The sequence below is a fragment of the Pipistrellus hanaki genome, assembly GCF_964339955.1.
Source record: "Pipistrellus hanaki genome assembly, chromosome: 15".
Lineage (NCBI taxonomy): Eukaryota > Metazoa > Chordata > Mammalia > Chiroptera > Vespertilionidae > Pipistrellus > Pipistrellus hanaki.
Window position 1 is genome coordinate 9,514,800 of NC_140517.1, and position 12,331 is coordinate 9,527,130.

Sequence of the window (12,331 nt, forward strand, 5' to 3'; positions counted from 1 at the left end):
TTTTCCAGGAAAAAAACAACGACTGGGAATTCCGCCATTCTTCAAACTTGACAGTTAAAAAAAAAAAAAAAAATTGCCACCTACTTTCTAACTCTATGAGCCACTGTTCTATCATTAAGATTTCATTATTAGGTATGCCTATATCAAAGTAAAAAATATCGATGTTGAAAGTAATCTTAAATGAAATGATTGGTTCTTCGACATCTGCCTCCATAGTTGTACTGAAAATGAAGGAACCCTAGAGCCAGGTCTACAGATCCCTTTCGATGGTCCTGAAAATAGACCTGAATATCACAGATTAAAGTTTATGTGAACCATCCACTTCCTAAGTCACGGCCAGGCACTGGCAAGGTACAGACACACACTCTGCTCAAGGGATTGTAGCCCTGGCATTGTAAATCCAGCCTCCAGGTCAAAGTCACAGCGTTTCCCACACGAGGGTCCCCACACCAGAATCTTTTACAAAGCAGCCATGTAATCCCATTCAGAGTGGGAGAAAAACCATGCATGAAGACAAGTGCATGAAAGGAGCATGAAATCGATCTGTATCCCCCCCGGATCTCTAACCCCAGCCCTCACCCCCACCCCCCCACCCCCATCAACAATTCAATGCCCACAGCCACCACCGCTCACTGCAAAGAGAAAAACCTGAGTTCTGGGTTATAAAAAAAAAGAGAGAGAGAGAGAGGCCGTAACTTTTTAAAATAATTCTCGGATTAACACAAGATTGCATCTTAATTGAAAACAGAATTTAGGTTCCTCGTAATTTTACCGTCTGGTGTTCCGATAAGTACGCTGCACATAATGGAAGTTCTGAAGTGCTAGCTGCTTGTGTCAGAGCTGTTTTTAAAAAGCCCATCTTTCTAGCAAGCATGAAGCCCCCGTTTGAGCAAATCTACGTGCCTGGGCCTCCATAGATTATTCTAGCTCGGTCCATTCCATGCATCCTCTCCTTATTTCCCTTCCCCCAAGGGTGGAGTGGTGGGGGGTGTAATTTTTTTCCCCTTCAAACAAGGTCCTAACACAGCCAACTTATGCAGATTCTAAAGTAACAAGGCAAAGAAGGAGAGAAATAATTGCTATTTAGAAAGCAAGGCTGCCGCATGGCTGAGGCATGCATGTGCAATGTGTTTCCAAAGCAAGATGTCATGATACTTCTCACGCGAGCTAAGCGCCCCGGCTTCTCCTGTGCCTCTCCCTGGTCTAGACTGGAAAACTGCTCACATTCCTTTGTACCAGGCAGGATTTCAGAGGTCTGGATTCCAGGGCCCACCGGCCAGCAGGCCAACTCTGAAACTTTGCCTCTGGTTTTCAGGGTGAATGCCCCTCAGGGGCCAGGAGGTTCAGGGTCCCTCTGGGATTGGCCACAACTCCTGTCCCTTTGTTTCCCAACTTTTTAGCCCTTTGTTCTGCAGAAGGGAGATGGGTTTCCCTGTAGCTGGGGCTGGGTAGGGACTAGGTCTGGTGTCCGTGTCTCCTTATTTGTAGGAAAAATAGACTCCAGGATTAATAAAATAAAGGCCAGCCTCTTCTCTTCTCCTCTCCCCACCGTGTTAGGCTCTGGCGCTCAAACCCCAGCCTGGCCTACAGGGCTGATGATGCTGTGGGTCCCCGCTCCTAAGAAAACTTCTCCATCCCCATTCCCATCCCCTCCCCTGGCAAAACCATCCATGTCCGCTGCTAGCCTGAGCTATAAAGCAATTGATCCATCCTCTTGGATCAGATTAATTATCGTGGCTTCCCTGTGATTACACTGAAAACTTATCCCATGCCTCATTTGAAACCGATAGGAACGATCAGAAAAGGAAAACAAGAAAGGGGATTTTTTTTAAGGGGGAATTGGGAGGGCAGACTTTCGGCAGATCTATGCCCTCCCGCAGCAGGCTTTCCGGAACTGCCCCCTCCACCCCCATCACCCCATCCCACCCCTGAGGGACCTCCCCTCCCCAAGCAGGGATGCGTTATTAAATAATTAAAAGATGCAATTTCTTAATAACGGTGGTGCGATGGCCCGTGAAATCCCTGCTGCATTATCAGCAAAAGCAACAGGGCTTTTGCTAGCATCTTAGCAAAACCTTTCTCCCTGGGAGGGGCGGCGAGCGGTACCCCCGACCCCCTCCCCCGCCCCCCCTAGGCCCCAGCGAAAGCAGGGATAAAGAAGAGCTCCCCAGGGGCCCCCGGACCCCACTTTCTCTGGGGTTTCTTTCCCCACCGCACTAGGCGGGCTCTCCCCCTGCTCCTCCGGGTGGCGGGGGATAACGGTGCTCTCCTCGCCGCCTGCCCTTTCCCTCCCCATCCAGCCGGCTTCCCATCGCGTTGCGGGGCAAAGCTAAGGGAGGAGGCCGCGCTGGCCGGAGAGGCAGGGCGCGCTCCGGGGGAAAGAGGAAGAGGAGGAGGAGGAGGAGGAGGAGGAGGAGGAGGCTGGGCTCGCAAAGTTAACACTGACCATGGAGGCTGGGGTTCGCCCACCCCAAGGCTGAGCCCTGGTCCGAACGGCTGGCGGATCTCCCTTCCCCGGGCCGGCGGGAGCGGATCTAGGGCCCCTCGTGCTCCCCAAGAGACTCCCGGCCGGAGGGCTGGGGCGCGCGCCGCAGTCGGCGGCCCGGGAGCCGCAGTGAGCGGCCCCGAACCCAGCGATGAAAGTGCGGGGGGAATCCGCCTCCCGGGGCCTCCGGCGGTCCGGCCCGGAGGAGCGCGGAGCCCCGGGGCGCTCGGCGCGGCGGGCGGGGGTTCGGGCCGGGGAGGTGGCGGCTTTCCCCGGGGACCGGACCGGAGGCGGCGGGCACGTCCGGGCGCTGCTCTCTCTCCGCAGCCCCCCGGCCCGGCCCGGGCACCGACCCCGCTCTCCCCGGGGCCTCGGTGCGGACCTCGGGGGAGGAGGCCGGAGCCGGGGAGAGAGGGGGGGTGAAGCCGGAGAGAGGAGGAGGCTGGAGCGCACATCTGGCGCCCGTGCCCCCTGCGCCGCCCGCGCCCGCAGCTGGCTCCCTGCTCCCTTTTTTCTTATTTTTAAACAAACCCTCTCTGATCTCCGCGCTCTCCCTCCTTCCCTTTGCATCCGAGACACCTTCTCTGGCCAGACCTCACCCCCTCCCGACCCCGATCCCCGAAATTCTCCTCCAGAAGCCCCGGCCGGCGGGAGGAGGCTCGGCGGCGGCGGGCGCGCCTACCTGGGGCCCCGGAGGGCGGGCGCGGGCGGCGGCCGTCGGTCCCGGGCGCGGGGCGGCGGGCGCCGCGGGCGGAGTGGCCGGGGCCCAGGCCGGGTCCCATTCACAAGTCGCCGGCGGCGGCTGGAGCGGCCCGCGGCCCGGAGCGCCTCTGCCTCCGCTGCCCTCGCTGGCGGCGCCGCGCACTGAGCCGCCGAGCGCTGGTGGCAGGAATGAGGAGCCGCGGGGAGGGGAGCGGGGAGGGGGGATGGAGAGGAGGGGGAGGAGGAGGAGGAGGGAGGCCGCCGCTGGGAGGGGAGGGGAGGGGAGGGACGGGAAGGGCGGGGGGCGGAGAGGAGCGGAGGCCACGAGACGCGGCGCGCGGAGCCTCGCGGAGGCTGGGGAGCCGGCCCGTCCGCGCCCCCCTCCCCCGGCGGCGGCCCCCTCCCCTCCCCTCCCCCCGAGATGCCAACCCCGGCTCCGCGGCCCCCTCCCTCCCTCCCGCTCCGGGCGCAGCCCCCCTCCCGCGCGCTCGGGCGCAGACGGAGTCCGGAGCGGCTGAAGTTGGGCTCCGGGGACGCCCCGCCGATCGGGGAGGGAGGGCGCAGCCCCTTCTCCTGCTTCTTCCCCCAAATCCGCTCCAGCTGGCCGCGCTGGGCCCTCGCCCGGGAGAGGCCTGGAGGGCGGTTTGGGGGGGAAGCCTTTGCCAAGTGGGGGGGGGGGGGCGATGGGAGTCGTGCTTCCTCCCTTTGCCGCCCCACCTTCGGCAGCCCCTCCACGTCGGCGGCTCCTGCCCGGCCTCGGTCCCCCCCCTCTTACCCTCCTCCCCAAATCCCTGGCAATGGTGCTGGGGGCTCAGGCGGCGAAAACCTGGGCGGGAGGACTCCGGACCAGGGAGAGCCGCTCCCCGCTCGCCCCACACCTCCTCCGCCTCTGGTGGGCCTCGCGAGCGGAGCGGGTTGCGGGGGTGGCTCCCCCGGGGTCAGCTGGGAGCCCTCCCCCCCGGACGTCACTTGTTGCCTCGCTCCCCACTCCCCCACCCCTGGCCGGGGCTGGAGAGCGTGGTTTTGCAGGAGAGAGGGCTTGGGGCGCCCTGCCTGGGTCCCCCCTCTATGGCCCTCTTAGCCACACCAGCAGGACCAGCCAGAGGGCGGGAGCCCCGCCGCTTCCCGCCCCAGCGGGGTCGCCGCCGGGAGAACGGGCTGGCGGGCCGGGCCTCGGGACCCCCGCCCGGGACATCGCGGGGCGCCGGCGGTTCGGGAGCGGAGTGGGGGCATCCCGCGGCCGCGGAGGGGGGCCTCCGTGGCTTGGCGGGGACCCCCGGCTGGAACAAGTTTCCAGGTTGAGGGGGAGGGGGGAAAGGCTAGAAGCCAATGCACAGAAAAATGGAATTTGGCCCAAATTATTTGGGGGGGGGGGGCAGAGAGGGGAGGTGGGGGGGGGAGGAACGGCAGGCCGGCGGGAGCTGTGGCGGGACGCGGAGGGATGGGCGGCGGGAGGGCCGGGAGTTAAGGGAAAGCGGCCTGAGGACGCGGAGAGGCAGGGAGCGGGGCGGGCTGCCCGGGTGGGCAGCGCCGTGCGGGGCGGGGCGGGGCCATCCGGGTACCAGCCCGCCCCCTCCCCGCCTACCCCCCCCCCCCTCCGCGCGCCCACGCAGCGCCGCGACGTCGGGATCCCTGAGGCGCCGCGTGCGTCCTGCCTGCGCCCGGCGCCCGGCGCCTCCGGGGGCCGACACCTCCGCCCTCCCTCCCTGTGCTCCCCGGCCCGGAGGGGGCGCTGCGCTTCCAGCCGCCCTGCTGGCTCCTCCCAGGACGCCCTCCCCTCCAGCCAGGCCGCCGCAGGGACGGCCCAGGTACCTCGCACCCCGCACCCCGCAGCGCACATGCGGGGCGCGGCGGGGGATGCTCCAGTGCGCTCAGGCTGCGCGACCCCCCCCCCCCCCCCCCCCCCCCCGGCCTGGACCCCGTGCCTTCTCCCTCCGCAGGTGGGTCCCGACCTGGCCCCTCCCGCACTGCACCTGCCACCTCTGCCTCTCCCCTCTTTGGCCCCAGCTGTTCCTGGACCATGTCCTTCTGCTCTAAGTCCCCAAACTCCAGCTGTGCTAGGCCACCCCCCAAAGTCTCCACATTCACTCTGATGCGGCCCAGCGTTGGTGCCCAGAGTTAGGACCTCCATGTCCCCTTAGAATTCGCTTCCACCTGAGCGAGGGCCCGTTCAGAGACACTTGGATTTGGGCCCTTGTTTGGTTGGCTACCAGTTGTCTGGATTCTCTCATCCTTGCCAGGTGGGCAGCGCCGTCGTCAGTCTCATTACACATGCACAGAGGTGTCCAGGATCTGTGAAGGTTAGGGGCATCTCTGAACCCATGAGAAAGTTTCATGGGTTCCACTCTGGAGGCTGGTCCAAGGGTGAGCCTGGTCCAATGTGTGATCTTATCAGAATTCGTCGAAGGACAGCAGTTGTATTTTGTTGGCTGGTTGGTGTGTGTTTTTATTGGTTTTTGACCACCCCTTTCATAAGTGATAGTTTTGGTGGGTTTTTAAAAGTCAGTGAAGAATTGCTTAGGTGATTTCCACTGACATAGCATAGCCAAATCAGATGGAACCCGGTGCCTTTCAGCAGTCAGTATTTCTTGCACAGCCCAGCGATTTCACTCAGAAAATGGAAAACAAGTATCCACACAAAGACATGAAGACATGTTCTTGAACGTTCAGAGCATCATCCTATATAATAAAGAGTAATATGCAAATTGACAATCACTCCATGGCACAGGTGGCTGTCCCAATGTGATCAAAGATGGCCATCACAAGATGGATGGCAGTTGTGGGCGATCAGGCCAGCAGGGAAGGGCAGTTGGGGGTGATTGGGCCAGCAGGGGAGCAGTTAGGTGTCGATCAGGCTGGCAGGGGAGTGGTTAGGGGGTGATCAGGCTGGCATGCAGAAGCAGTTAGGGGAGTCAGGTAGGCGAGCAGTTGTTAGCTAGCAGTCCTGGATTGTGAGAGGGATGTCCGACTGCCCGTTAGGCCTGATCCCTGTGGGGTCCCAGATTGGAGAGGGTGCAGGCTATGCTGAGCTCCCCCTCTCCCCCCCAGTGTATGAATTTCATGCACAGGGCCTTTAGTTATTTATAATAGCCAAAAGCTAGAAACAAGCCAGATGTCTACCCATTGGTTAATGGATAAATACAATGTGGTATGTCCATGTAGTGGAATAATACTCAGTATTAAAAAGAAAAGAAATAACGGATGCATGTTACATCACGAATGACCCTTAAAAGCAGATGCTAAAAGCCAGATGCAAAACCGCTTATTGTATGATTCCACTAATTTTCATTAACGCCCAGAAGAAGCAAGTTTATAAAGGCAGAAAGTGGATCAGTGATTTGCCAACTAGGGATCTAAACAGGAATTGATAACACATGGGCATGAAAGAATTCGGTCGGGTGATAAAAATGTTCTGAAATGGTGACAATTGTACAGATCTATACATGTACTAAAAAATTATCTAACAGTAACAAAAAAAAATGGCAAAAAGAATATCCTTTTATACCATTTTTCCCAGATTAACGGTGACCTGTAGCTGAGCCCCAGGAGGAAAACTTTTTGCAAGGCAGTTTTAGAGAGAGGAAAAATGTTTTTTTTTTATAAAAAAAAAAAGAATTCTAGTTCTTTTGGAAAGATAACCATACTTCTATTCAGCAAGTTCTATTTTGGTGACCGTTTCGGAGAGCCTTATAAGTGTTAGAGCAAGTTAATTCCCCCCTTTCACTCCTCTAAGTGATTAATTCCTGGGAGCCAGACTTAGGCATTCCAAGTTCGTGACATTTTCAAACACACCTACACATAGGCACAGTACAAAGTGCACATGGCAGAGGGGATTTTTTTTATGACTATGTTAGGATGTGTTTTAGCAATCCATATCGAGCTCTTGGGTGGAGTACCATGTGATTCTAGGTTAGATTAAAAATGGAAAAGGGGGGGGGGGGAAGAGCCCGCTGACAGTTCCCATGAAAAAGATTCTGTTCATCCATCCAGACAGGCAAAAGTTTGGGTGTTTCTCTCAACTTGTCTCACCTTCCCTTCACCTTGTTCTTTAAGAGAGGAAGGCAGGGTTCACGGTTAACTCTGGAGCCAGGATTAAACAGTCTTTAAACCGTCTCTTCTGCTTCCTGCCGGCAGCTTCCAATCCAGACAAAGATAAGGCCCAAACGGGGCATGTTCCTGTCTTTGTCCTTGTCGGCACGAGGCTGATCATTTCCTGTTGGTTCCTTCATCAAAGGTACCAGGCTCTCGGCCCTTTGAAGTACCTGTCCTCAGACTCTGAAGAGAGCCAGACCCTGCTGAGTCAGTTTCTTGTTTCCCCTTAGAAGCTCCAGGCTTCCCTGGGCCCTCTCAGAGCATCCGCTCTGGAGGCATCCTTTGGTCCATGGTGTACAAGGGAGGCCGGACCCAAGCCAGGAGGTGGTTTTATCACAGTACAGAGAACATTGAGGATGATGGGACGGGGATGCCATTTTTGAGCTAGACATTTCAGATAGAGATGCCCGCTGCTGAGTCTGTAGGGAAAAGTGGGAAGACCGCAGGTCTTTGATCCGGGGCCCATTTCTGGTTCTGCCACATAGCAGGGGCCTGACGTTGGGTAAAGACTTTATCTCCGGGAGACTCAGTTTCCAGTTCTGTCAAAGGGGTCTTATTACCTGGACCTAGACCGTCACAAGGAATACATGTGCCCACATCCCGAAAGCAGTCAGCACTGTGCTTAGAGCGGAGGTCCGATGAGTGAAATGTATTAATTACTGTGATTAATTACGAGGTCTGGCTATTATCACACCTTAAATGATCTGAGCAAGAAAGGCGTCATGGTACAATTATGAATGACAGTCATGATGGAGATTAATCTTATCTTAAATGATGTTAGTGATAGGACTTTGGGTCAAGAATATTTTGGCAGTTCAAAATGTTCTGACACTGTAAGGCCTGTTTAGGGTCATGCAGAATTAGGTGTGCCAGTGTTCGGGGCAAAGGGCCTGGGTTCATGTCCTAGATCTGTCAGAAATTCATTGAATCGCCTTAGGCAAACTCACTCCCTTGCTCTGAGCCTCAGTTATAGTTGTGAGAGTTGACCTAAGGTCAGTTCTGGAGAGGATCCTTCCAGAGCTGAAATTTTAGAATTTTTAAGTCCTCTTTATTAAAATGAAAGCATCACATAGATGCAATTCTCTTTTCTGCCACTAGGAGCAGACAATCACTCATCTCAAGCCAAGCCCTGACTCTGAGCATCCCTGTCTCTGAAATACACTCTCTTCAACTCAATCTGTAGTTATCTGTGTCTTTCCTCTTCACCTAGATTATAAATTCCGCAAAGGCAACGATGATACCCTTCTGGCCATATCTGTATTCCTAGTACTTGCTATCTTAAAGACAGAAGTCCAATAAAAATGCTTGATTAATTGATGATGTTTAGTAATACATATTTTGATTAAGGCCAGTGTATCATCAGACATCACAATAATACTAAGGTATGAATGATCCCAGCACTAAGTGTCTTAAAGTAGCAATTATGTACTGCCATATATCTGTGGGTTGCCTGGTCTAGATGGGGCCGGGGCTGGGCCAACTCAGCTCCCCTTCCTGTGTTTTCTCATCCTCTTCTGGGGACTGGATTGGGCATCTTCTCGTGACACTGTTCACTGCACTTACATCAAGCAGAAGTAAGCACAGCCTCCTGAGGTGGAGGCTTAGGACTGGAAACCATGACTTTATTTTGTTGTCCAAAGCACACCAGTTGGGCAGATCAAAAGTTAAGGGTAGAGAATGATAATCTGCGTTTTCAGTGAAAAACAAAGCAAAGCAACTTTAGAGCTGCATGTCAAAGAGAGTGAATACAGGGAGAGGTGAGGGATTGGGACCATTGATGCACTCCCCACAGGCAGAAAGGGTTTCCCATCCTGGCTCCCTTCTGGGTCACGTTGGGTTGTCAGATCCCATGGGTTGTATCCTGTAATCATGACTGCAATATTCTAGAACACTGGAGAAGACAGAGAATCATAGGAGAATTCAGTGTCATACGAAATCGGTCTAACGGTGCCCTTCCTTTACTTTGAGATTCCAGTTGGAGAGGAAGAAAGCAAGGAGAAATAACAATGTTGATCACCAGCTTACCTGTAAAGCTACAGATTCTCAAGACATCCCATCAAAGTGTGTATTGTTATTTCTGTTTTACAGAGGAGAGCGTTGAGACAGCAAGGATTGCATGCACTGTACAATATAATACCACTGGTGAGTATAGGAGCTGGAAGTCTCAACCTCTTTCTCAAGTTGCCCCACTAGCACACTTCTCAGTGCAGAGGCTCATGCAACAGATTCTAGTCTTGACTGAAGGGGGTTGGGTGGGAAAGGAAGAAGGGACTTTCTCTACACTCAAGGCAGGGGGCATCCATCATATCTTCAGGCTCAGTGCCTGGAACACAGAAGATGCATGATAAACATGCCTGGAAGAGTAGGAGATGAAAGGGCAAAAGGAAGGAAGGGAGAGAGGAAAGGACAGTCAACAGAAGCAGAAAAGGCAAGAGAGAGGAAGGACAATATAAGAGAAAAGATATGCCCTGGCTGGGTAGCTCAGTTGGTTAGAGCACTATCCCAATACACCAAGGCTGTGGGTTTGATCTCTGGTCAAGACACATACAAGAAGCAACTCTGAGTGCATAAAACAGGTGGAACAACAAATTAATGTTTCTCCTCTCTCCCCTTCTCCACATTATTTTCTCTAAAAAAGCTACACTAATAAAAGAGAAATGTGCAAATTGACCATCCTCTGTAGCACCAACCAGCCAATCAGGAGTGAGTATGCAAATTAACCCAAAAGGTGTTGGGTTAATTTGTATATGCAGACTCGGAGAGCATTGGGCAGGGTGGGATGCCTACTATAAGGAGGTGGGTGGGGGGTGGAGGGAGCTATGGAGTGGTGCTCTGTCCTTAGTGGAGAAGGCTGAAGGCTCCAGCCAGAGCAAAGGTGGAAGGTGGCAGCCAGAGCTAAGGCCTGGGTTCCGGTGCCGGAGGAAAATCGGTGCTGGCTTCTCGGGGAAAGAAGGCCTCTTGCATGAATTTTCCTGCAATGGGGCCTCTGGTCAATAAATAAATAACAATATTTTTTTAAAAAGAGAGAAAAGATATAAGCTTCTTGATCTATTTAGATAAGCCATCCCTTTCTGTGGTGAGCAGAAATCTCTGGATTCTGAAGGTCATGCATTCCCTGTCCCTTCTGGTGCTCAGACAGTGGCCTGGTGCAGACCTCCAGGCCATAGCCGAGAAGAGGCAACAAACCAGGCCTGATGCTCTTGCTGATCTTCTCATCTCTCCCTTGGTCACTCAAGCCACACATACCTTCTTGCTGTTGTTCCAACACAAGATTCAAAGCCTTTGCATTTGTTTGTCCCTCTGCCTGAAGCATCGAGCTCTAGTTTTTCTCAGGGCTTGTTCCCTCATTTTGCCCATTTAACCAGGACTTCCCTGGCTCTCCCATCATCTGAAGTACCCATTCAGTAACTCTAGCCCCTCTAGCCCATCTCTTTCTATCCCCTTAGACTTCTTAATTTGTGTTCATAGTACATACAGGAGTGGGCATGAGTAGATTCATAGTTGTGAGTATGGGAAACACAGAGTTCATTGTATTATTTTTCACTTATTATTGTATTACTGATTATTATTCTTTGCCAACTTTTGCCCACCCTTGTATAGCTGCTTGAAATTGCATGGCATATTTTTATTGCCCCTTTTTTATTGGTCATCTCGCCCCTAGGGTCCAGTTTCGGGAGAGCAAAGTGCATCATCTCTCTTGTTCACTCCTGCATCTTGAGCATCTAACACAGAGCCAGGCATGCGGTGAGTACTCAGTAAATATTTGGACAGTGAATACATGAATAGTAAATGCACAAAAGATGCTAACGGAGTGAATGAATCCTAAAACCAAAGGCAGATGGGATACCCGCTGGAATCATCAATGTGGTACAAGGTCCCTTGTTTACAAAGGGAATTGAATGATGCCAGTTATTCACATTGTCAAGATGGTTCTTCACCTTCCAAAGGTTCCTTTTGAAAGCTGGTTAAAATAGGTACCCGTTATCATCCTTCTACAAATATAATCCTATTTACAAAATGGTGGTATACAGACACCTTTCTTAGAGCGTATGCATTTGTCTAAAAATGAATTACAGGTATGCCTACGGATTGTTCTGCGTCTGCTCTCTAATACCGGGTTTGTTTGTTGTGTGGACTAAGAGCTTGGTTTATTAAAACGCTTCACAGAAGGCGATTGCAGTGTTCGTTTGTGCATATATTTACATTCTTTTTAAACTTGTGAATAGACTCATTTAAATGTGTTTGCACTCCAGGGGAACCATTGGAAATGTTACTTAAGATCGGTACTGGCTTACTTTGCAAATAGTCTGCAATATGAACAACGGGATTTTAAGAGAGCTCTGTGTTCTAGTTTCTTTGTGAACATTGAAATCTTGACTATGGGTGCTGAGCACGGGAAGGCAAAAGTCATCCTTACCCAATGGAGAAAACTTAAAAAAAAAAATCTTCCTTTGCTGCCCTCAGCTTAAGACAGATTGAGTTTCACACCATAGGTTGTGAGTAGTTCAGTGCTTTGTTTCTCTGTTCAGTTGCTTCTTTGGTTGGCTAAGAGCTAATAGCGGTGTTTCCATAGAGCATAGGCAGGTCAAAACCGAGTGCAGTATCATGCACAGGTGGCTCAAGAGCTTTGGCCTTAGAAACAGTATTCCAGAAAAGCCTTCTCTCTTCTGAATGACAGTCACCTTAGTCCTGGGTCTTAAGCCATGATTGATTCCCCATGGCACAGACTGTTGTGCTGGGTATGGACAGAACTGAAGAATAACACTTACAATAGCTGTTCATTGACTGCCTAGCAAGTGCTTTGATTCCAGTCCTTACAACTATCCTACAAAGTAAGTATTATTTTGCCCATCGTATAGGTTGAGGATGGGAAAGCTCAGAGGACGGAGTGGCTTACTCAAACAGTTTACTACTAAGTTAATTATTCAATGCGATTTAATTGCTCAGTGTCTACAAGGGGATATAAATTAGGAGGTAATTTATAGGGGAGAGTTGGTGAAGAGAAGTCAGTAGACAAGATTCATTTTGGATGGTGAGCACACAGTGCAGTAG

At 52.9% G+C, this 12,331-nt stretch overlaps 1 protein-coding gene and 1 long non-coding RNA gene across 3 annotated transcripts in view; one reads left to right on the plus strand and one right to left on the minus strand.

Moving 5' to 3' along the window:
- The window catches only part of CDH11 (cadherin 11), a 121,482-nt gene extending 118,107 nt beyond the window's left edge, over nucleotides 1–3,375 (minus strand). For both annotated transcript variants that reach the window (XM_084861027.1, XM_084861026.1), the window contains exon 1: nucleotides 3,168–3,375. The gene's annotated coding sequence lies outside the window, so the exon portion shown is untranslated. The remainder of the gene's footprint in view (nucleotides 1–3,167) is intronic.
- Nucleotides 3,376–9,340: 5,965 nt separating this feature from the next.
- The window catches only part of LOC311610194, a 248,718-nt gene continuing 245,727 nt past the window's right edge, over nucleotides 9,341–12,331 (plus strand). Inside the window, exons 1-2 of the long non-coding RNA XR_014792915.1 lie at nucleotides 9,341–9,421; nucleotides 10,941–11,023. This is a non-coding gene — a long non-coding RNA (uncharacterized lncRNA). The remainder of the gene's footprint in view (nucleotides 9,422–10,940; nucleotides 11,024–12,331) is intronic.